This window comes from Pseudophryne corroboree, chromosome 3, assembly GCF_028390025.1.
Source record: "Pseudophryne corroboree isolate aPseCor3 chromosome 3, aPseCor3.hap2, whole genome shotgun sequence".
NCBI classification, from domain to species: domain Eukaryota; kingdom Metazoa; phylum Chordata; class Amphibia; order Anura; family Myobatrachidae; genus Pseudophryne; species Pseudophryne corroboree.
In genome coordinates this window covers 760,807,556-760,829,551 of record NC_086446.1, presented here as the reverse complement: position 1 = coordinate 760,829,551, position 21,996 = coordinate 760,807,556, and positions in this window count along the sequence as shown.

Here is a 21,996-nt window from a genome sequence, read left to right as displayed (position 1 = left end):
GTGACTTCCCCTCTATGGGTGTCCAACGAGCCCGCAAGGGGCGTAGTTGTGCTCACCCCCCCCACCAGCATTCCTCTGATCGGGATGCCGATGTCGGCATATTTACAGTCGGCATCCTGAGCACCGGAAAATCATACCGATCCCGCTAGGAGATCCCTGAGGACACGGTTGTGTCTATCTTCGCGTCAGTGAATGTTGCCTAAGAGGGAATCAGCCCAGTTGAACCATGAGACATACCATGTGGACTGTGACAATGGTGGCAAATCCAAGGATCGGCGGGCTCCCAGGATTTTGGCCTAAAATTGGCCGGGATTGAAGCTTCCAATCCTGGGATTCGTCCCAATGCTTTTTTTTTAAATACTGGGCAACACCTGAGGTAGTTCAGAATACAGCTCAAATGCTGCCAAGCTCCCTCTGTCCCCAGCTGTGTGACTGCACTCACTGCACAGCGTGAGATGGTGATTTAGGACATGCTGCACAGCACAAACCTTGCTGCCGGCACGTAATGCCGCCTCCAGCTGCCTATACTCACCGCCTGCAGCTCCCGCCGCCTGCTGTCTGGGCCCACCGACAGCCGGATCTGAGGAGGGAAAGTATTTTTTGGTTTTGTTTTGTTTTAACCCTTGCCAATCCTGGGTATCCTGGGATTGATCATTTTTCATACAAGGATGGCACTACAAGGATCAGCATACCCGCCAGTGCTACCCTGTGATCTTGCCAGTATGAGCCGGTGAAATTATCACAGTGCACACTGCGGTGTATTTTGTAAAATTTTTTAGTACATTTGGCAATATCGCATTTTCCATTATAAGTATGGTGGGGGGTTACGGTCATTCGATCGACCACTGTAAGATTGACATCGCAAAGGTCGTAACCACTACCTCGAAAACATGTATAAGATCGACAATGGTAACATCGACACATGCACATAGTCGACAAGTGCAAGATCGACAACCAAATAATCGACAACAGAATGGGGAATATCATGTGGGTTACTAAAAAAAATTACAATTAAAGGGTTTGAAGCAGTTTTTCATGAAAAATGCTCCAAATGCCCTTTAATACATTGGAGTGATACTAAAATAATGTGAGAAGGGTGTGAAAATATCCTTTTTCACATTATTTTTTTTAGTAAAAATTAATGTTAATAAATAGGCCTCTAAGTCTCTTTAGTTGCCCCATTGCAGTGTGCTGTGGGAAATGTTATTTTCTATTGAAAAGATCACTGCAAGAGAGTTTAAACTAAACACTCCGGCAGAGAGACAGTTCTGCACATTCCTACAACTGATACTTCTGAATCCAACTGTTGCAAACCTCTCTTAGCAGACTAAGTAGGGACTGAAGAATCGTCACTGGTCAAAACAACATGGTAATACAGTGTTCATTTCTAAACAAGGTAATGCCATAATCCAGACTTGCAACTGCAACGCTTGGCTTTGAATGAAGAATACAGTATATAAGTGCTGCAGATTCTCAGCTCTGTGATTGCTGTGATAACAAGTCTGATGCTGTGTTTGGCACTAATTCCGGGGTTATCAATCTCGGTTCTCGGGACCCCAAACGGTTCATGTATTCCAAGTCTCCTCACAGAATAACAAGTGAAATAATCAGCTCTACCTGTGAATCATTTAAATGTGTCAGTGAGTAATGAACACACTTGTGCACCTGCTGAGGACCTGAAAAATGTGACCTGTTTGGGGTCTTGAGAAACGTTGCATTATTTTAATGTTCCATCTCTGTCTCCTCTCATGATGCTACCTCACCCCCCCTTCCACTAACTGTTGGTGTCCCCCAAGGTTCTGTTCTTGGTCCTCTCCTTTTCTCTCTCTATACGTCCTCTTTAGGTGAACTCATTAGTTCTTTTAATTTCCAGTATCACCTCTATGCTGATGACACTCAAATCTACCTCTCCTCCCCTGATCTCTCCACGGCTCTCCTCACTCGTGCCTCCAACTGTCTTTCTGTTATCTCTTCCTGGATGTCCCAGCGCTTTCTTAAACTCAACATGTCTAAGACTGAGCTGATCATCTTCCCACCCTCCCGCACAACTTCACCTCCCACAATCTCATTATCCATTGATGGCACGACTATCTCCTCTAGCCCCCAAGTGCGCTGTCTTGGTGTAATCCTTGACTCCTCCCTCTCCTTCAAACCACACATTCAGCACCTCTCACAAACCTGTCATTTTCATCTCAAAAACATTTCCATGATCAGACCTTTTCTCACCCAGGATGCCACTAAGATCATTACTCACTCACTGATTATTTCTAGACTGGACTACTGTAATCTCCTCCTAACTGGCCTCCCTAACAATTACCTCTCTCCACTCCAATCTATCCTCAATGCTGCTGCCCGGCTCATCTTCCTCACCAAACGCACTACGTCCACCTCCCCTCTCCTACAAGCCCTTCATTGGCTTCCCTTCCCTTTCAGAATCTAATTTAAATTTCTCACACTCACTTACAAAGCACTCACCCACTCCTCTCCCATTTACATCTTTGACCTTATCTCCCTTTACTCTCCCACCCGTCCTCTTCGCTCCGCTAATTTATGCCGGCTCTCCTGTCTTCTGATTACTTCCTCCCACTCCTATCTCCAAGATTTTTCACGTGCTGTTCCCTTCCTCTGGAATTCTTTACCTCTCCCCCTCAGACTCTCCACCTCTCTACAAAACTTCAAACGGGCTCTTAAGACCCATTTCTTTACCAAACCCAGCCAAATCTCATCCTAACCCTCTGGTCCACGCTCTCTATGTACCCCATCTGTGTCACCCCTGTCTGTCTACCCCTCCCCTTTAGAATGTAAGCTCTCACGAGTAGGGCCCTCTTCCCTCATGTGCTTATCCTTTTCTTACTTTAATAATCCTCAACTGCCCAAATCGTGCAGTTTTTTTGGCCACCTGGAACTTATCTCTGTCATTTACTGGTGTAGACAGGGCCGGCGCAAGACACGCAGCAAAGGGATGCAGTGCAGGGAGGCGCCAGGAATGGAGAGGCGCTCTCCCTGCTCTGCAATCCTGTACTGAGCAGCTAATGTCCATAGGCGAAACTAGAGGTTGGTCCGCGGGTGCACTGGACCACCCATTAGCGTGACTGATTTAATGTAATTGTTGTCTTCCCGGTCAGGAATGCATTTGCTGACCGGGAAGACGATTGCCGCAGTGTTGCTCCGCTCCCTGTGTTAATAACTGATTGAATTTTAGTGTGTGTTCACCCGGCGTGACGTGTTGATGTCACGCTACACTCGCACCCGCTCAAGCTTTACAAATCCATCCTGGCCGCACTTTCACAGGTGAAGCTGCTGTCCTCCCACCCACGCTGTTCGAAGTCTGACTGCATCTGTCCTCCTGCGGGCTGTGGCCGCCCAAGCCCGCCCGTCCGCGCTATCTGGCTGTTTTGATGAGGAGCGGAGGAGAAGGCAAAGCTGCTGTCCTCCTCCCTGTCGGTGGTGGGAGGAAATAAAAGCAGGTATGCAATAGTTTGATCTACTGTGCTTCACTACTGGTTAATGCACTCGGCTGTTTGAGTGCAGCTTCAGTGTTAGAAGTGTGTATGGTACGGCTGTGCTGTTGCGCTTCCTTACAGTGCTCCAATGTCACTCACTTTTAGTTTATAAGTTAAAAGTGAGGTGTCATTGGAGCGCAGTAATGAAGCGCAACAGCGCAGCTCTGCCATACACTTCAAACAATTGTATACCTGCTTTTATTTCATTGCTAAAGGTACAGGGAGAGTAATACAATGTGTTTCCCTGCACAGAACAAATAAAGAAAAATGGGCTAATAGTCACTTATTGAACAGCATTGAGCCCATACCCCGCTGGAGGATTGGATGAGAACATTGTTTATATGTTTTGTCCAGCTGTCTATTGTCTCATATTCCTTCAAGTTATTCTGTACCCAAGTATACCGGCAGTAGGCCAACACTCCACTGATTCTAATCCTAGATGCACATACAGTATTAAGCTGTTGTTGTTGAGCACAATGTGTGCCTACTATGTGGCCTACCTCGCCAATTGTCAGTTCAAGATGATGGTGTGTTGAGATACGACATGGGGTAGGTGATGGTGTGCTGAGAGACGACACGAGGGGGAGGTGAGGGTGGGCTGAGAGACAACACGAGGGGGGAGGTGATGGTGTGCTGAGTGATGACACAAGGGGGGAGGTGATGGTGTGCTGAGAGATGACACAAGGGGGGAGGTGATGGTGTGCTGAGAGACGACACGAGGGGGGGAGGTGATGGTGTGCTGAGAGACAACACGAGGGGGGAGGTGATGGTGTGCTGAGAGATGACACAAGTGGGGAGGTGATGGTGTGCTGAGAGATGACACGAGTGTGGAGGTGATGGTGTGCTGAGAGATGACACGAGGGGGGAGGTGATGGTGTGTTGAGAGATGACACGAGGGGGGAGGTGATGGTATGCCTCCTTAGGTAAGAGGATTGAAAGAGAGTGAGTGAGTGAAAGTGTGTGTGTATGTATATATGTATGTGTAATATATGTGTGACGGTGTATGTATGTATAGTGTGTGAGTGTGACTCTGCGGCATATTGTGTGTAAGTGTCACTGCTACAGGGGGCCTTGCTTGTCTACGTGTCACTGATACAGGGAGCGTTGTGTGTTTGTAAGCGTCACTGCTACAGGAGGAGTTACATGTGTATGCATCACTGGTACAGGGTGGTGTTATGTGTGTAGGCGTTAAGTCATTGGTAAGGTGGGCATTACATGTGTAATTATCACTGGTACAGGGGGCGCTACGTGTGTAAGCATCACTGGTACAGGGGGCGCTATGTGTGTTAGCGTCACTAATACAGGGGGCACTACGTGTGTAAGCATCACTGGTACAGGTGGCGTTACATGTGTAAGCTTCACTGGTACAGGGGGGCGTTACGTGAATAAGCATCACTGGTACAGGGGGCGTTACGTGTGTAAGCGCCACTACTACAGGGAGCATTATGTGTATACGTGTCACTGCTTTGTAAAGTATGGGAGGGCGCAAATTTACAGTTTGCAGGAGGGCGCCGAACACCCTAGCACCAGCTCTAGGCGTAGATATGCTTAGTTACCCTGTACTTGTCCTAAATTGTCTTTAACTGTAAGTCACTGTTTTCCTGTTTTGATTATGTGCATTTGTACTCTGTAACTGGGCGCTGCGGAACCCTTGTGGCGCAATATAAATAAAGGATAATAATAATAATAATAATAATGTTCATGATGCCAGGAGCTTATGGAGCTGGTGTTTATGGTGTGTGCAATGCTGCCACCTGCTGAGAAATAACTGCATTGCATTGATTTCTTCCACAAACCTGTCCATGGCAAATGAACTTGCGTTTTAGCAAATGTCATTGCACAGACAACTGTGAATTTTATTTGAGAGCATTTGCCCTAGTTTTCCTTTTTTCTATTTAAAGATTGTGTAGGTTGTTTCAATATTATTTATGGTAGTTACAACCAGTGGTGCTGGGAGGGGGGAGAGAAGCTACTACTTACCTGGTCCCAGGCCTGTTGGAGAAGGCCCAAGTCTGTGAAAGGTGGCCCCCGTGTGTGGAATGTGGACCCGATGTGAGGCGGGTGTCTGTTTCACTTGCCGATGGTGGTCCCACTGCTCCCCTCCAGACGCTCCTGGTTCCTTTCGAGGATTGCTCTGTCTCGTTAGACAGGAATGGGATGAGGGTCTTCCATGGTTCCTGTAAAGGGAAAAACAACCTACATACACAAAACAGAGAGGAAGAGATGAGAGAGCCCCCTGGGTGAGCTCAGCGATGGGTCATCATTGACACTTGTGGCCTCAGACTAGGTGTCCGTGAGGTGCGTAAACACCCAGTGCGACCCTGGACGTAAATGCCCACAAACAGGGGAGGGGTGGGGTATGGGGTGACGAACTTACCTAACACACATGGAAAACAGGATTGCTCACCAGATGCTATCTTGTCTACTTGCGTGATGTGCGGTCTCACTTCCGGAACCTAGGACAGAAATACGCGAGAGAAGCGCAGCAGGGCGGCGGTGCATGGCAGCGGGCAGGGTCGAGTGGACGGACTTTGCATGCTAACAGCCTACCTGTGGCGCCCGAGCGATGCCTGCAGCCTAGCGCCTAAGTGATGCCTGCGGCCTAAACAAACTAAAACCCACTAACCACTATGCAGAGAGATACCGCAGAACGCTTTGCGCACAGGGAATATGGTACCAGAAAATACAGTCTAGCACAACACCTACAGTCTATGAGAATACAGTGAAGCACAACACCTACAGTCTATGAGAATTCAGTCTGTGAGAATACAGTGAAGCACAACACCTACGTGGGCACCAGTGATGGGTTCCGGTCAGCATGCTGTGGCTTCCGTCCAAGAGAAGGGGATCTGTAGCGGCTTCCGGTCAGGCAGCCGCGGCTTCTGGCTGGGTAGCCAGTGGGAGGGTGTGAAGCCCGTGTTGTCCCACAAGTCCTTCCCCCTCCTGCCCTTATCAAGCAGAAGAGGATGCAGCACTTCTCCTCAGCTCAGCACACACTGCTGTGTGCTGGGCTACAGTGTGGCCAGGGAGGCACTTAATGTTTTATTTCTTCTGTATTTTTTCTAAGCGTGCAGGACCACGCCTCCCATTATTAAGCCACGCCCCCTGGAAAGTACCTGGTCCCAGCCAGGCTCTCTACTGCACTGAATACACCATTGTATCTGTTGACCTCATCATCCTGATCTTTGTCAATCAAGAGCTTTTCAAGCTGCAGTACTGGCCTGTACCTACTGAGGGCGGCAAACCACATGGATCGCCCTGGCTGTAGCCCATTAAATATGCTTGTCCTTGCAAAGTGTGACTAAATGTATAAAATATCTGGCATAAAGATATAATAATAGAACTGAGGTGTCCTTACAATATCGCTGCGTGGTGAGTAAAACACCTGTATTTATTCTGGCTGTATTGTAATTGCTGCCAATATACTGTATATTCTGAAGGGCATTATATATTCTCTTACAGTACATTGCAGTGTATGATGGATCTAACCCACTGTGATTAGAAAGAAATGATAATATCTTCTGTGCATACAGTGTTTCTGAAGGGACAGTAGTATTCAACGCTTGTGCTTTTATTGGAGCAATATGAGAATCAGAAATAGATACAAGTGTAACAAAATCAAGTACAGTATGATACCAATGCAAATATTGCAATATTACTGTTAGTGGAATATTATTTTGTGGACCAACAACTTTAATCTAGGTCATTGAAAGGCGTGATTTTATCCCACTTCAGGAGATACATTTTGAAGTCACAATAAATATTTCCAGACAGATTACTTATTTTTTTACCAGTTTATGTATTTGTTAAACAACACAATATTTTCATCGGTAAGTTTTAGAATTTTCATAAAAATAATACAAGATATATGTTATTGTTTCACTGTTTCCAAGTGAGCGCCCTTTATAAAAATAACTGTTTTCCTGAAAGAGGCATATAAATTAGAGATGTGCGGCAGGCACTTTTCGTGTTTTGTGTTTTGGTTTTGGTTTTAATTCCACTTTAGTGTTTTGGTTTTGGCTTGGTTTTGCCAAAACCACCCTTTCGTGTTTTGGTTTTGTATCTGGATGATTTTATAAAAATATATAAAAACAGCTAAAATCACAGAATTTGGGGGTATTATTAACCTCAATAATATTAATTTCCACTCATTTCCAGCCTATTCTGAACACCTCACAATATTGTTTTTAGGCCAAAAGGTTGCAATGAGGTAGCTGTATGACTAAGCTAAGCAACCCAAGTGTGCTGCACAAACACCGGGCCCATCTAGGAGTGGCACTGCAGTGTCAGACAGGATTGCACTTAAAAAAACTACTCCCCAAACAGCACATGATGCAAAGAAGAAAAAGAGGTGCAAGATAAAATTGTCCTTGGGACTTCCCACCCACCCATATGTTGTATAAACAGGATATGCACACTTTAACAAACCAATCATTTCAGCGACAGGGTCTGCCACACGACTGTGGCTGAAATGACTGGTTTGTTTGGGCCCCCACCAAAAAAGAAGCAATCAATCTCTCCTTGCACAAACTGGCTCTAAAAAGGCAAGATGTTGACCTCAACCTCCGATTCCTCACCCCTTTCAATGTGTACATCCTCCTCACAGAGATTTAATTCATCCCCACTGGAATCCACCATCACAATTGCTGGTAAAGGTCTTCCCGGAGGAATTTATAATTAATTTTGATAAACATCATCTCCACATTTTGTGAAAGTGACCTCCTATGCCGATCGCTGACACAGTTACCGGCTGCACTAAACACTCTTTTGGAGTACACACTGGAGGATGGGCAACTTAGGTAAAATAAAGCCAGTTTGTGCAAGGGCATCCAAACTGCTTCTTTTTCCTGCCAGTATACATGCCTACTTGGATGCTGTCACTCACATAATCCTCCACCGTTCATTCAATGGTGACAGAATCATATGCAGTGACAGTAGACATGTCAGTAATCGTTGGCAGGTGCTTCAGTTCGGACCAGATGTCAGCTTTCGCTCCTGACTGCTCTGCATCACCGCCAGCGGGTGCGCTAAGAAATCTTATCCTTTTCCTTGCAGCCCCAGTGATGGGAGAAATTGAAGAAGAAGCTGTTGACGGGTCACGTTCCGCTTGAGTTGGCAATTTACTCACCGGTAGGTCTTTGCAGCTCTGCACACTTGTGTCTGCCGGAATGAGAGATACAACGTAGGCTTTAAACCTAGGATCGAGCACGGTGGCCAAAATGTAGTGCTCTGATTTCAACAGATTGACCACCCGTGAGTCCTGGCAAAGCGAATGAATGGCTCTATCCACAAGTCCCACATACTTTGCGGAATCACTCCATCTTAGGTCCTCCTTCAATTTCTCCAGCTGCTTCTGCAAAAGACTGATGAGGGGAATGACCTGTCTCAAGCTGGCAGTGTCTGAACTGACTTCACGTGTGGCAAGTTCGAAGGGTTGGAGAACCTTGCACAAGACGGAAATCATTCTTCAGTGCGCTTGAGTCACGTGCATTCCCCCTCTTTTGCCTATATCATAGGTGGATGTATAGGCTTGAATGGCCTTTTGCTGCTCCTCCATCCTCTGAAGCATATTGAGTGTTGAATTCCACCTTGTTACCACCTCTTGCTTCAGTTGATGGCAGGGCAGGTTCAGGCGTGTCTGCTGGCGCTCCAGTCTTCGGCACACGATGGCTGAAGCCGAATGTGGCCCGCTATTTTTCCGCCACCGACAGCATCTCCTGCAAGCCTCTGTCATTTTTCAAAAAATTCTGCACCACCAAATTAATTGTATGTGCAAAATATAAGATGTGCTGGAATTTGCCCAGATGTAATGCATGCACAATATTGGTGGTGTTGTCAGATATCACAAATCCGCAGGAGAGTCCAATTGGGGTAAGCCATTCTGCAATGATGTTACTCAGTTTCCATAAGAGGTTGTCAGCTGTGTGCCTGTTATGGAAAGCGGTGATACATAGTGTAGCCTGCCTAGGAACGAGTTGGCATTTGCGAGATGCTGATACTGGTGCCGCTGTTGTTGTTGTTGCTATGGTAGGCCATACATCTACCCAGTGGGCTGTTACAGCCATATAGTCCTTTGTCTGCCGTGTTCCACTGTCCACATTTCTGTGGTTAAGTGGACACAGGATACAACCGCATTTTGTAGGACACTGGTGATTCTTTTTCTGATGTCTATGTAGATTCTTGGTATCGTCTACCTAGAGAAATGGACCCTAGATGGGATTTGATACCGGGGACATAGTACCTAAAACAATTCTCTAAGTCCCACTGAACTAATGGCGGATACCGGAAGCACGTCTAACACGAACATAACTGTCAAGGCCTCAGTTATGTGCTTTGCAAAATTATACAACAATGGGGGTCACTCCGAGTTGTTTGCTCGTTGCCGATTTTCGTTATTTTGCGATTTTACGCTTACTGCACATGCGCAATGTCCGCAGTGCGACTGCGCCAAGTAAATTTGCTATGCAGTTAGGTATTTTACTCACAGCATTGCAAGGGTTTTTCTTCGTTCTGGTGATCGTAATGTGATTGACAGGAAGTGGGTGTTTCTGGGCGGAAACTGGCCATTTTATGGGTGTGTGTGAAAAAACGCTACCGATTCTGGGAAAAACGCGGGAGTGGCTGGAGAAACGGGGGAGTGCCTGAGCGAACGCTGGGATTGTTTGTGACGTCAAACCAGGAACGACACTGAGTGAACTGATCGCAGATGCAGAGTAAGTCCGGAGCTACTCAGAAACTGCTAAGAGAGGTCTATTCGCAATATTGCGAATCCGTCGGTCGCAATTTTGAGAAGCTAAGATTCACTCCCAGTAGGCCGCGGCTTAGCGTGTGCAAAGCTGCTAAAAGCAGCTTGCGAGCGAACAACTTGGAATGAGGGCCAATATTATAGGAATTATACGCCAGTATCACGTGAATTATATGGCAGTATCACAGGAATTATATGCCAATATTCCAAAAATTATACGGCAATATCACAGGAATTAGACGGCAATATCATAGGAATTATACGCCAGTATTCTGAGAATTATACGGCAATGTTACAGGAATTATACACCAGTATTCCGAGAATTTATACGGCAATGTCACAGGAATTATACACCAGTATTACGAGAATTATATGGCAATATCATAGGAATTATACGCAATATCATAGGAATTATACGCCAGTATAATTATACTGCAATATCATAGGAATTATACGCCAGTATTCCGAGAATTATACGGCAATGACCCTCATTCCGAGTTGATCGCACCAAGCAACTTTTTGTTGCTGGTGCGATCAACTAATCTCCACCTATGGGGGAGTGTATTTTAGCATAGCAGGGCTGCGATCGCTTTTGCAGCCCTGCTATGCTAAAAAAGTTTCACTCAAACAAAGAGTGGGGGAGAAACTCATGTCAGCCAACGACTGATTTTCACCTAACGCTCCTGGAACTGCATTGATACCTTTTTCAGTTTCCATGTTATTATTGATAAGGACTGCCACACGTCTTTGGCCTTCTGAAAATGCCTTTTCTTGCCTGATATGTGTCACGTAATGTATTGTACACGGCTTACTGATATCATACATCTGTTGATGCCTGATGATCCTTTCCTTTTTTTCTCTGACCATACTGTTATTTTTATTATGTGCTGTTTCACTTGGGGATTTATGAGGTTTTGTATTGTGACCTTTGGGGATTCCTGTTTTATTTTTATTGTCTGAAAATGCGGCGGAGGTTTAGGAGCTCCACAACAATGCTCACTGGTTAAAGTCTGTTATCGATAATCGGAAGTTATTTCTATTAATATTTGAGGGGCTTGTTACGGCCCTTTAGAATGACTTGTTTTGTGTTTTTGTTGTCTTTTTTCGCGTTTCCCTTTTGTGTCTTGTCTCGTCTTCCCATTGTTATTTCTTTTTTTTTTTTATTGATTCTATGCTGCCTGCAATTACATGTATGTTTATGGTACTTTGCACAATTTGGCGGTGGTTCCTCTATGGATAACTTTTGTTTGGTACCATGATATGCCTAGGCCTGATATGTAATGGCTAGTATTACCTTAGGTACATGGAATGTGGGTGGCATCAACCCCCAGGGAAAGCGAAAAAACATACTGTTGTATTTAAAAAAGACAAAGATTGATGTTGCCTACATTCAAGAATCACATCTATTGCCTCCTGAAGTACTGAAACTAAATATGCTGGGGTGGAAGGTGGTTGCCTCCTCCTCTGTCAATTCAAAAGCTACGGGTGTGATCATTCTGATACGGCAAAATTTACCAGTCACGGTTCACATCATACTTGCGGACCGCCAGGGCCATTATGTTATCGCCGATGTCGCTTTTGAAAGATCTAGATATTTACTGTGTAATATTTACGCACCCAACGCCTATTCTAGAAAATGTTATTTACATATTATTGCTCAGCTAATGTGATGTTTAAATGTACCAATTTTGTTGGGCAGCAATTTTAACCTAGTTGCATCCCATATAATGGATAAAAGTTCCCCGTCTAGCCCTGCACCTACCCCGCCAAGAGTGGGAATCCCGTATATTTGTACACAATTACATTTGACAAATGTGTGGCATGCATGCTACCCTTTGGAAAAGGACTATACGTGTCTCTCTGTGGTGCACAAAACTTTATCCCGCATAGACTATTTACTTTTTTCCACAACTTTATTTGCACTGATAGTTAATTCCAGAATAGAACCCATATGTTTATCGGGCCATGCTCTGTGCTGGGCCAAATTAGCTATTTATACTGATAAGGGCCGTATAAGGTCATGGCACTTTCCTACACACTTGACTAATTCTCTACAGTCTAGGAATATGTTGGATGCAGCATGGGAAGACTATAAATGTAACAATTCGGAATGTGAAGAGGGTGATTCTGTTTTGTTCTGGCAGGCCTCTAAGGTGGTCATGCATGGGGTTATACTATCTTGCAGTAAGACGACGGATAAAGAGATGAATACCACTTACTTGGATCGCAAGTGGCTCCTACGCTCTCTTTTCAGGAATATACAAATAGGCCCACCCCGGCTCATCAGCTTAAATGAACAGACGAAAACTCTGTTTGACACGACATTATCCCAGATGGAAGCCAAATACACCTTCTCCAGAGATTGTCAGATTTATAGATATGGTATTAAAGTGGGGAGACTTCTGTCGAGATTATTAAAGGGACGGCATCCCCCAGTGGTTAGTCATTTTTTGTAAACACCGGATGGGAATAAAAAGATGGAGCCACGCTCATCTTGGCTTCTCTGCTACGCCTAGACACACAAAAGGTTAATTAGCATAAACCCTTCATGTATTGTTCTCAACTGCAATACAATACAGAGAGAACAATACATCAGGGGATTAAGTCATTAGAGCAGGGGATTAGCAGATTACGGAAGTTTTACAGTACTTCTATTCTGATTTATATTCTGCTCCCAAGATTTATGTTTGTGCTAAAAGTGTGTTTGGTCTACAGTTGTACTGGCGCAGTTTTCAGACGCCCATAGAGAAGCCTTAATGACTCCCTTTGCTAAGAAGGAAGTTGCTAAGGTAATTTCGGGATTGAAAGTCGGCAAAGCCTCTGGGCCTGACGGCCTTACTAATTAATATTTTAAAATTTGATCCCCCAAGATTTGCGCTTCCTTAACTTCCTTGTATAATACATTTTTAGATGGGACTCCTTTGCATACATACTTTAATGCAGCGGTAATAAAGGTGTTACCAAAGCCAGGTCTTGACCCTACTCTGCCCAGCTCCTCCCATCCTGTTTCTTTGCTTAAAATTTTCACTGAACATATCTCAGAACGACTGAAACTTATAGTGCCTAGTGTAGTCCATAATGACCAAACCGGTTCCGTATGCAGTAGGCAGTCGGTAGGCAACATCAGAAAGGTGCTGGCTGTGATGCAGGGTCTGGAATCCTCCAGGGCCTCGGACGTCGGCGTTCTACTTTCGTTGGATGCAGAAAAGGCCTTCGATATGGTCACGTTGGATCACTTATATGAGACAATGCAGCGTTTCGGGACTCCGGAGGCTTTTGTGGCCCTCCTCTCCAGACTATATACTGACCTCTTAACTCAGGTCTTGGGTAATGCCATACTCTCTTCCCCATTTCTATTACAGAGGGGCATCCCGGCAGGGCTGCCCCATCTTCCCCCTCCTTTTTGCCCTGGCTTTAGAGCCATTAGCTATTGCTCTGAGAAATTCACCTCTTTTTTCAGGTTTATCTATCCGGAATGAGATTGTCAAATTGGCATTATATTCCGATTACATGCTTCTATTCATTTCTAAACCTGCTGTCTCTGTTCCAGCTGTTATGGCAATAATGAATAACTTTGGCCATTTTGTAGGGTATATGATAATCATTAATAAATCGGAGTTTCTTCTCCTGGCAGGTGATGTCTCTTTCTTTCATTCTGACCCAATCTTGATCCTTTTCCCCATTGCCAAAAATCACCCTAAATATTTAGGTGTTAAACTAACTTCATTCTTGGGTCATTATATTCTACTAACTTTGTTCCTGTTCGGGCATCAATGAAGAAACTCTTGCTAGACTGTGAGACTCTACCCTTGTCGTTGCTGGGGCGAGCAGGGGTGTTGAAAAGTGTTGTGTTCCCAAAATTGTCCTATTTTTTGCTAATGCTCCCGATACTCAATATATCAACAAAATATTCACAAGATTTCTCTGGGCTGGTAAAAAACCACGTATACAGTAATTTGCGCAAGGAGGAGGGTGGTCTGCGCAAGGAGGAGGGTGGTCTGAGTATACCGGACATCACTCAATTTAGCAGAGCAGCGATGATTTGCTACATTACGGATTGGCTGTGGGGTAGATACGTTTTTATAAACTATTCACTGAAGTTGGCTCTCTTTTACCCATATTCACCGGCAGCCCTTCTTCACTCCTCAAATAAATCTCTTCCATCTGGGACAATGTTAAGCATTTTATTTAAGTAGCCTTACTTAGCGTGGAAATATTCTCATAAGAAACTAGGCAGGAATCATTGTGTTTCTCGCCATGATACTCTTTGGGGCAACCCATGTTTTACACCAAGCACTGACAATCCAGATTTCCTTATCTGGTGGGAAAAGGGGATCTCAGCAGTTAGAGATGTGTTTGACCCATGGGGGGGGGGGGGGGGGGGGGGGCTAAATCCATGTTATCCTTTGCTGAATTACAACTCAAATACCATAGACCAAATAGAAATGTCTTTACGTATCTGCAAGCCCGCCATTTCATACAGTCCAAACCTCTCCGCTTGCCTACGGATTTACCCAAGGACCCTCTTAATACTTTAAGGGTTTTAACTAAGGAGTGTCCATATAAGATTAAATATTTTAAAAACACTTTTAGGGTGTCAGACAAGGATAAATTATGGACAGCCTCAATTGCGAAATGAAAAATTGATATCCCTACGCTGGGCATTAGTGAGCTATTGTTTCTTGCTCGCTCCACCCTTTACACTCCGCAACCTTGCAAGAAGTACATATAAAGATATTGTAGAGGGCTTATATTGCTCCAAAACCAAAGAAAATATATGATAAATGAGGAGACGGGATGTTGTGTGAAGTGCGGGGTGAGTGAGGCAACGCTGTTCCATAATTTACTATAGTGCCCTGAGGAAGCTTTGTACGTGTGAAATGCGCATAGGCTTTAGCTATGTGTTTCCGCATTGTTAATAATGTATAAAATGTGCTATTGATATCTAATATATATGTGAGACCTTTAGTGTACTATTAGGAGCCAAATCTACTCATGTTATAGAGGAGTTTCTGAACGTATTCTGATACACCTGTAATCCCATTCACACGCAGTGGGCTAGCTGACATATATATCAAATAGGAGAGACAATGGTGCTATAGCTAGTCACAAGATTCTCTCTGTGTCTAGCGGGCATTTAGTGCTATGGTGTGTGTATTGCAGATATTTGTCAAATAGGGGCATGATCCCGTGGCATCTACAGTAATTATAATTTATTTGAACGCAATCAGCAACATTTAAGTGCCACTAATATGTCCTGTATGGACACAATTTCAACACTGCTGAGCATAAACACTGTGGATTAACCTCATTTGGGATATACTAAATCCATCCCACCAGCACATTTATTTATGTAATTAGGGTCAGGGATGATCCAGACCTATATAGCAAACAGCCCTTAATATAGGGTTATGAAATTATCCACCCAGATACATCCCCACCAGATCTCTCAAACATTAAATCTAATTATATAATATCATATCAGCATTCTCTGCACTACGTGACAGTTTTAGGATTTCAGGTATAAAGTTACACAATCAGCAACATTGTTTCACTCCCCCGTGTATGAAATTGGAACTAAGTTATCACAATTACAGCCTTAAGGGCAGGAGTGGGGAAATAACAATTGGTTACATTTTAATGTAACAATTTGTAACCTTGAATTAGGACAACATATTTCCCCCTATCTTAACACAATAGGCTCCAATGAATATGAAAACTGCAGGTCTCATATAAGGATAGCACTGATACAGTGCTGCATAAATATAGGTATGTGAATGCACAATTGAAATTAACACAGGAAAACATAAGCAGGGAAAGACACGTCAGCTTTGTTTTTAAATCTTTATTCACTGATAATTCTATTTCTGTCACCTTCTACTCTCTATTTCTTATTCTATAAATTTTAATATTATTTCGCTCTAATTTCAATAAAGGACAATTGAGTCCCATATAAGTAAACAACAAAATAAACCTCTATATTATTTTAGGCCATTGAACATTTAAGCCTTTATCGGTTATTGCTGCTAGGGATATATATGGTCCACAACAATATTCTTATCAACAATTCAGTAGTTGGATGAGTGCACCTTAAATTTATCTGGTTTCTTTTTCTTTTCCCCTCCCTATGGGGATTTGACTCTATATCCTTGTTTAAACCAGTGGGTAGCACCTTTATGAGCCTTCTAAAAAAATTTTTTCTCATATGTAATTTATATATGTGAATCCCTATAACAGGGTATAATCAGAAATTATAATAGGCACTCCAACTGTGCGACTGACACCATAATTTACAAATCTCGGTGCGGGTTACCCCCCAGATCTGGTGCAAGTGTATTGCTTGACCAGTATCGGAACTTTTGGCTGTTCCATAATTTGTGGACTTGCACTAAAATATCAAGGTTTTGGCATAAAGTAATAGCATATATAAATGAAGTATTTAATGTACAGCTCACAAAAAACCCATTGGCGTGTCTGCTGCTAATCTTTAAGGAATGGACCCTTGACAATCTAGGGACTAATATCACTCCAATAGTATCAGTCATTTTGCCAGTGGCACAAAAACAAATTCTTACATATTGGATAAAGAAAACCGCCCGCTCGTTGGAAGCGGCTAAAGGTATAGTGTTACAGGTGTTGTATTATGAGCGTAAAGCCACTATGCCTGATATTTAAAGCGGGATTGGGAAATTTGCTAAAAAATGGGACGTGTACATATCTACTTTACCTCTGGATGTTCAATCACATATATACAAAATGTTTGAACTTACGAACTGGTATTTATATAGGCAACTGGAAAATGACCTATGATCTGAGAGGACGGTTGGATATAGCGGTTTTACCCCACTCTTTGAGACTGGATAGCAGTCTACCATCTTGGCCCCACAGGTACTGTATATGCGTGATTTACCCACTATAGCTAGCAGTCACACATGGACATAGGCCCTCATTCCAAGTTGGTCGCTAGCTGCCATTGTTCAATGCATAGCGATCAGTTTAAAAACCAGCAAAACTGAGCATATACCATAATGCACACATGCGTCGTACGGGTACAACGAGCGACGTGCTTATGCACAGGATCTAGCGATGCTTTGAGTCGCACTGGCGGTCGCAAGGAGATTGTCAGGAAGTGTGGGTTTCTGAGTGTCAACTGACCGTTTTCTGGGAGGGTTTGGAAAAACGCAGGAGTGGCTGGGCATTTGGTGAGCGGGTATCTGACGTCATTACCGGGACCTTCGTCGCAGCAATCATTGCACAGAATAAGTAACTACAGGGCTGGTCTTGTTCTGCACAAAATGTGTTTGCTGCCGCACAGCTGCAAAAGCGTTCGCACTCCTGCAAAGTGAAAATATACTCCCCCGTGGGCGGCGACTATGCATTTGCACGAATGCTAAAACTAGCTAGCCAGCGATCAACTCGGAATGAGGGCCACAGTTCATTCTTTTCTGGTTTTGCTGTTTGTCTTTGTCTTTGTGGCCCCCCTCCCCCCTTGGATTCATTTTTTGTTACATTACTGTAATGTTGTGTTTATTTTGTACATGAGTTGGGATTCAACTCCAGATTGCGACTGTACTGTATAATTGTATAGTTTTGAAGCAGGATATAATACATTCTAGGGATGGATTTTCCACAACTGAACACGGTATATTGTTAATTTTTATTGTATCAAACATGTATACAACATATGTTTTACATATTGGCTACTTTAATATTTTCTTCTGTATGGCATTTTCTGTACTTCCGCTGATTCCATGTCTGCTTGAAATATAGTAGGGACACTTTCTGATAGTATTTTCTGCTACATTTTGTATGTTCAGCATTGCGATCCCTTCTCTTGTACTACGTGATACACTGTATATTACTGTATACCTTTGTTGAAAAATAATAAAAACTTATATAAAAGAAAAATATTATTTTTTGGTGTATTTACCAAATAATTTGCTCATATATAAAAACTGCTACACAGTACAAATTGGACCTGCGCAACGCTGGCTGAACCTGCTTGTACATATATACCAATATACATTTTATATATAAACCATCCGTGTTATCTGCCTTCTTATTCAGTGCATGATGCTTTCCCTCATCACCAGCGCATTGTGCTTCCTCTCCATCGGATCACCCACATACAGTAGCTCACACGTCCGCTTTTTGAGCTATCAACCAAATTTAAAAACACCGGTTAGCAAATCTGGAGTTTTTATACTTGTAGGTGTATAGTCAATAAGAGTCGGGTCCATTCCGACATGCAGTTGTCGGAATGGACCCGACAACCCCTATACAATGGATGGTCAAATCCAACTGTCGGATTTGGCCGTACCCGGGATCCTGTCCTGCCGCAGCTGTCAACGACTGCCGGGTGCGCTGACAGCAGTGGCAGGGGGATCTGGGCTGCTGCAGGTGGCAGGGGGAGCTGGGTGGCTACGTGCGGCGGTGGGAGCTTCCTGCAGCGGAGGGTGATGTCTGTGGTGGCAGGGGGAGCTGGATGGCTGCGGGGGGAGCTGGGCGGCTGTGTGCGGCGGTGGGGGCTTCCAATGGTGGATGGCGGAGGGTGATGTCTGTGGCGGTGGGGGGAGCTGGGTGGCTGCGTGCGGCGGTGGGAGCTTCCAGCGGCAGCCAGCAGAGGGTGATGTCTGGCGGCGGGGGGAGGCGCTGCAGGGAGAGAGGTGCCTGGCCGGGGATGGCCATCAAGGTACCTCTCATCCCCGATCCCCGTCTCCTCACCTCAATCCGACTTGTTTTCAAGTCAGATTGAGTTTGTCGGAAACGGGGCTAAAACCTGTCGGGTTTGGCCCCGCTTCTGAGCATGGGGCCCTAATGAATAGGTTGGTACCCCTTCCGACCTAAAACTGTCAGAATCTGCCGTCTTTCCAAATATACCCCCTAATTGGAAAAATACTGATGGCGCTTTGATGTGCAATTATATTCTCAATATTATTTCTCTGCAGTTTTGTGGCAGGTACGAGCATAGTAAATCTGCAGGATGGAATCCCACTGGCAAACCGCAGCAAAAGAACTAGAATTTCACACCCGCTGCTTAGTAAATCTAACCCTAGGTTTCTATAGTTGATTGTGTAAATGTCACTCATGTTCATTTACTGTTTCCAATTCCATCCCTTCTCTCCTTCCCAACAGCACAGAATGGTTTACATTACTTCATAGAAATTCTGCTATTTATAGAGGTTTCCATGGTGAGAAGGTAAAAAAAAAAAATCAAGGTGAAATTATTATTGATTTCTGGGGTGAGTGGTTCTCTACTAAGGACGATAGTAGGCAGAGTGTTAGGGTCTCCTGCCCTGTGCTGCCACGTCGTCATGGCAACCGGGAGACAAGTGCTAGCGGAGTAACCTGAGCGCAGCTGATACTCCGGTTCGGGTCTTTTGCTGTGCAGTGGTTACAGGCTCTGTGCACGGCAGGGGATCCGGTGCTGGTTTTTGTGCTCACAGTCTGTGAGGTGTGAGTGGGGCGTGGACAGCACTTGCTTTATAAGGCCTCTTCTCAGGTTAAGCAGATGCTGCTGAATCTTTGTTGGTTAGTCAGTTCCTGAAAGTTAGCCAGTACTGTGTAGCTTTGTATTTGTTGCTGCTTACTGCAAATAGGCCTGGGGATTTGGTACTACACTCTGCCAATCCAGACATAGAAACATAGAAACATAGAATTTGTCAGCAGATAAGAACCACTTGGCCCATCTAGTCTGCCCCTTATTTTTTTTTTTTATCACTAACCTTATTTGATCCTTATTTCTTTGTAAGGATATCCTTATGTCTATCCCATGCATGTTTAAATTGCTCTACTGTCTTAGCCTCTACCACCTCTGATGGGAGGCTATTCCACTTGTCCACTACCCTTTCTGTGAAATAATTTTTCCGCAAATTTCCCCTGAACCTCCCCCCTCCAGTCTCAGTGCATGTCCTCGTGTCCTATTGCTTCTCTTCATTTGGAGAATGTTTCCCTCCTGGACTTTGTTAAAACCCTTCATATATTTGAAAGTTTCTATCATGTCCCCCCTTTCCCTTCTCTGCTCCAAACTATACATATTGAGATTTCTTAGTCTTTCTGGGTATGTTTTGTGATGTAGGCCATGCACCATTTTAGTTGCCCTCCTTTGTACAGTTTCTAATGTGTTAATATCCTTTTGAATATATGGCCTCCAGAACTGAATACAGTATTCTAGATGAGGCCGTACCAATGACCTATACAGTGGCATTATTACTTCTTTCTTTCTGCTGCTGATTCCTCTCCCAATGCAGCCAAGCATCTGACTAGCCTTCCTCATTGCCTTGTTACATTGTTTACCTGCTTTTAAGTCATCTGAAATAGTGACTCCTAGATCCCTTTCCTCCTCAGTAGTTTCCAGTATAGTACCAGTAATACTGTATTTAGCTTTAGGATTTTTGAGACCCAAGTGCATGATTTTGCATTTTTTGGCATTAAACTGTAATTGCCAGACTCTTGACCATTCCTCTAGTCTACCTAGATCCTCAATCATTTGTTTTACCCCACCTGGTGTGTCTACCCTGTTGCATACCTTTGTGTCATCTGCAAAAAGGCATACTTTCCCTTTAATGTAATTTGCAATGTCACCAATAAAGATATTAAAAAGCACTGGTCCAAGTACAGATCCCTGGGGTACTCCACTGGTAACATTTCTCTCCTGTGAATGCACTCCATTTACCACAACTCTCTGTTTTCTATTCTTCAACCAAGATCTTATCCATTCAATAATCCTAATATCCAATCCCAAACTTCCAAGTTTATTTAGCAGTCTGCGATGTGGAACTGTGTCAAAAGCCTTACTAAAGTCTAGATAAGCTATATCCATGGCTCCACCTTTATCCATCACTTTAGTCACGCAATCAAAAAAGTTAATAAGATTTGTTTGACATGATCTCCCCCCAGTGAATCCATGCTGTTTGGGATCCAGTAAATTGCCGGATTTGAGATAATCTACAACTCTTTCTTTTAAGAGTGTTTCCATCAATTTCCCTACTACTGATGTAAGACTCACAGGTCTGTAGTTGTTTGCCTCTTCCTTGCTTCCACTTTTGTGCAGTGGGACTACGTTTGCTCTTTTCCAGTCCCCTGAATTTCTCCTGTAGCTAATGACTGGTTGAATAATTCTGTCAATGGTGCTACCAGCACCTCTTTAAGTTCTTTTAATATCCTTGGATGTATCGTATCCCATCTGGCCCCATAGATTTGTCCACTTTCAGCTTTGAGAGTTCTGTTAGGACCTTCTCCTCTGTAAATGTACTTGTTTCATTTTCCTGAATATCCCTGCAACTTAACTGTGGCCCCTTCCGCTCTCTTTCAGTAGTAAATACTGAGCAAAAATAATCATTAAGATGATCTGCTATTAAATTGTCTCTTTCAACAAGACTCCCAGTGTTCGTCTTTAGTTTTATAATACCACCTTTTGTTTTTCTCTTTTCGCTTATATACCTAAAAATAGTTTTGCCTCCTTTACCCACTGACTGGGCCATTTTCTCCTCAGCTTGTGCCTTTGCACATCTGATTACCTTCTTTGTCTCCTTCTGTCTAACAAGATATATCTTTTTGTCTTCATTATTTTGTGTCTGCTTATATTTCCTAAAAGCCATCTTTTTTGCTCTCACAATATTTGCTACTTCTTTTGCAAACCACACTGGCTTCCTTTTCCTTGTGTTTTTCCTAACAGTTTTGATACAAAGGTCTGTTGCCTTCAATATTGCACATTTTAATGTTTTCCACCTCTCCTGCACTGTTTCC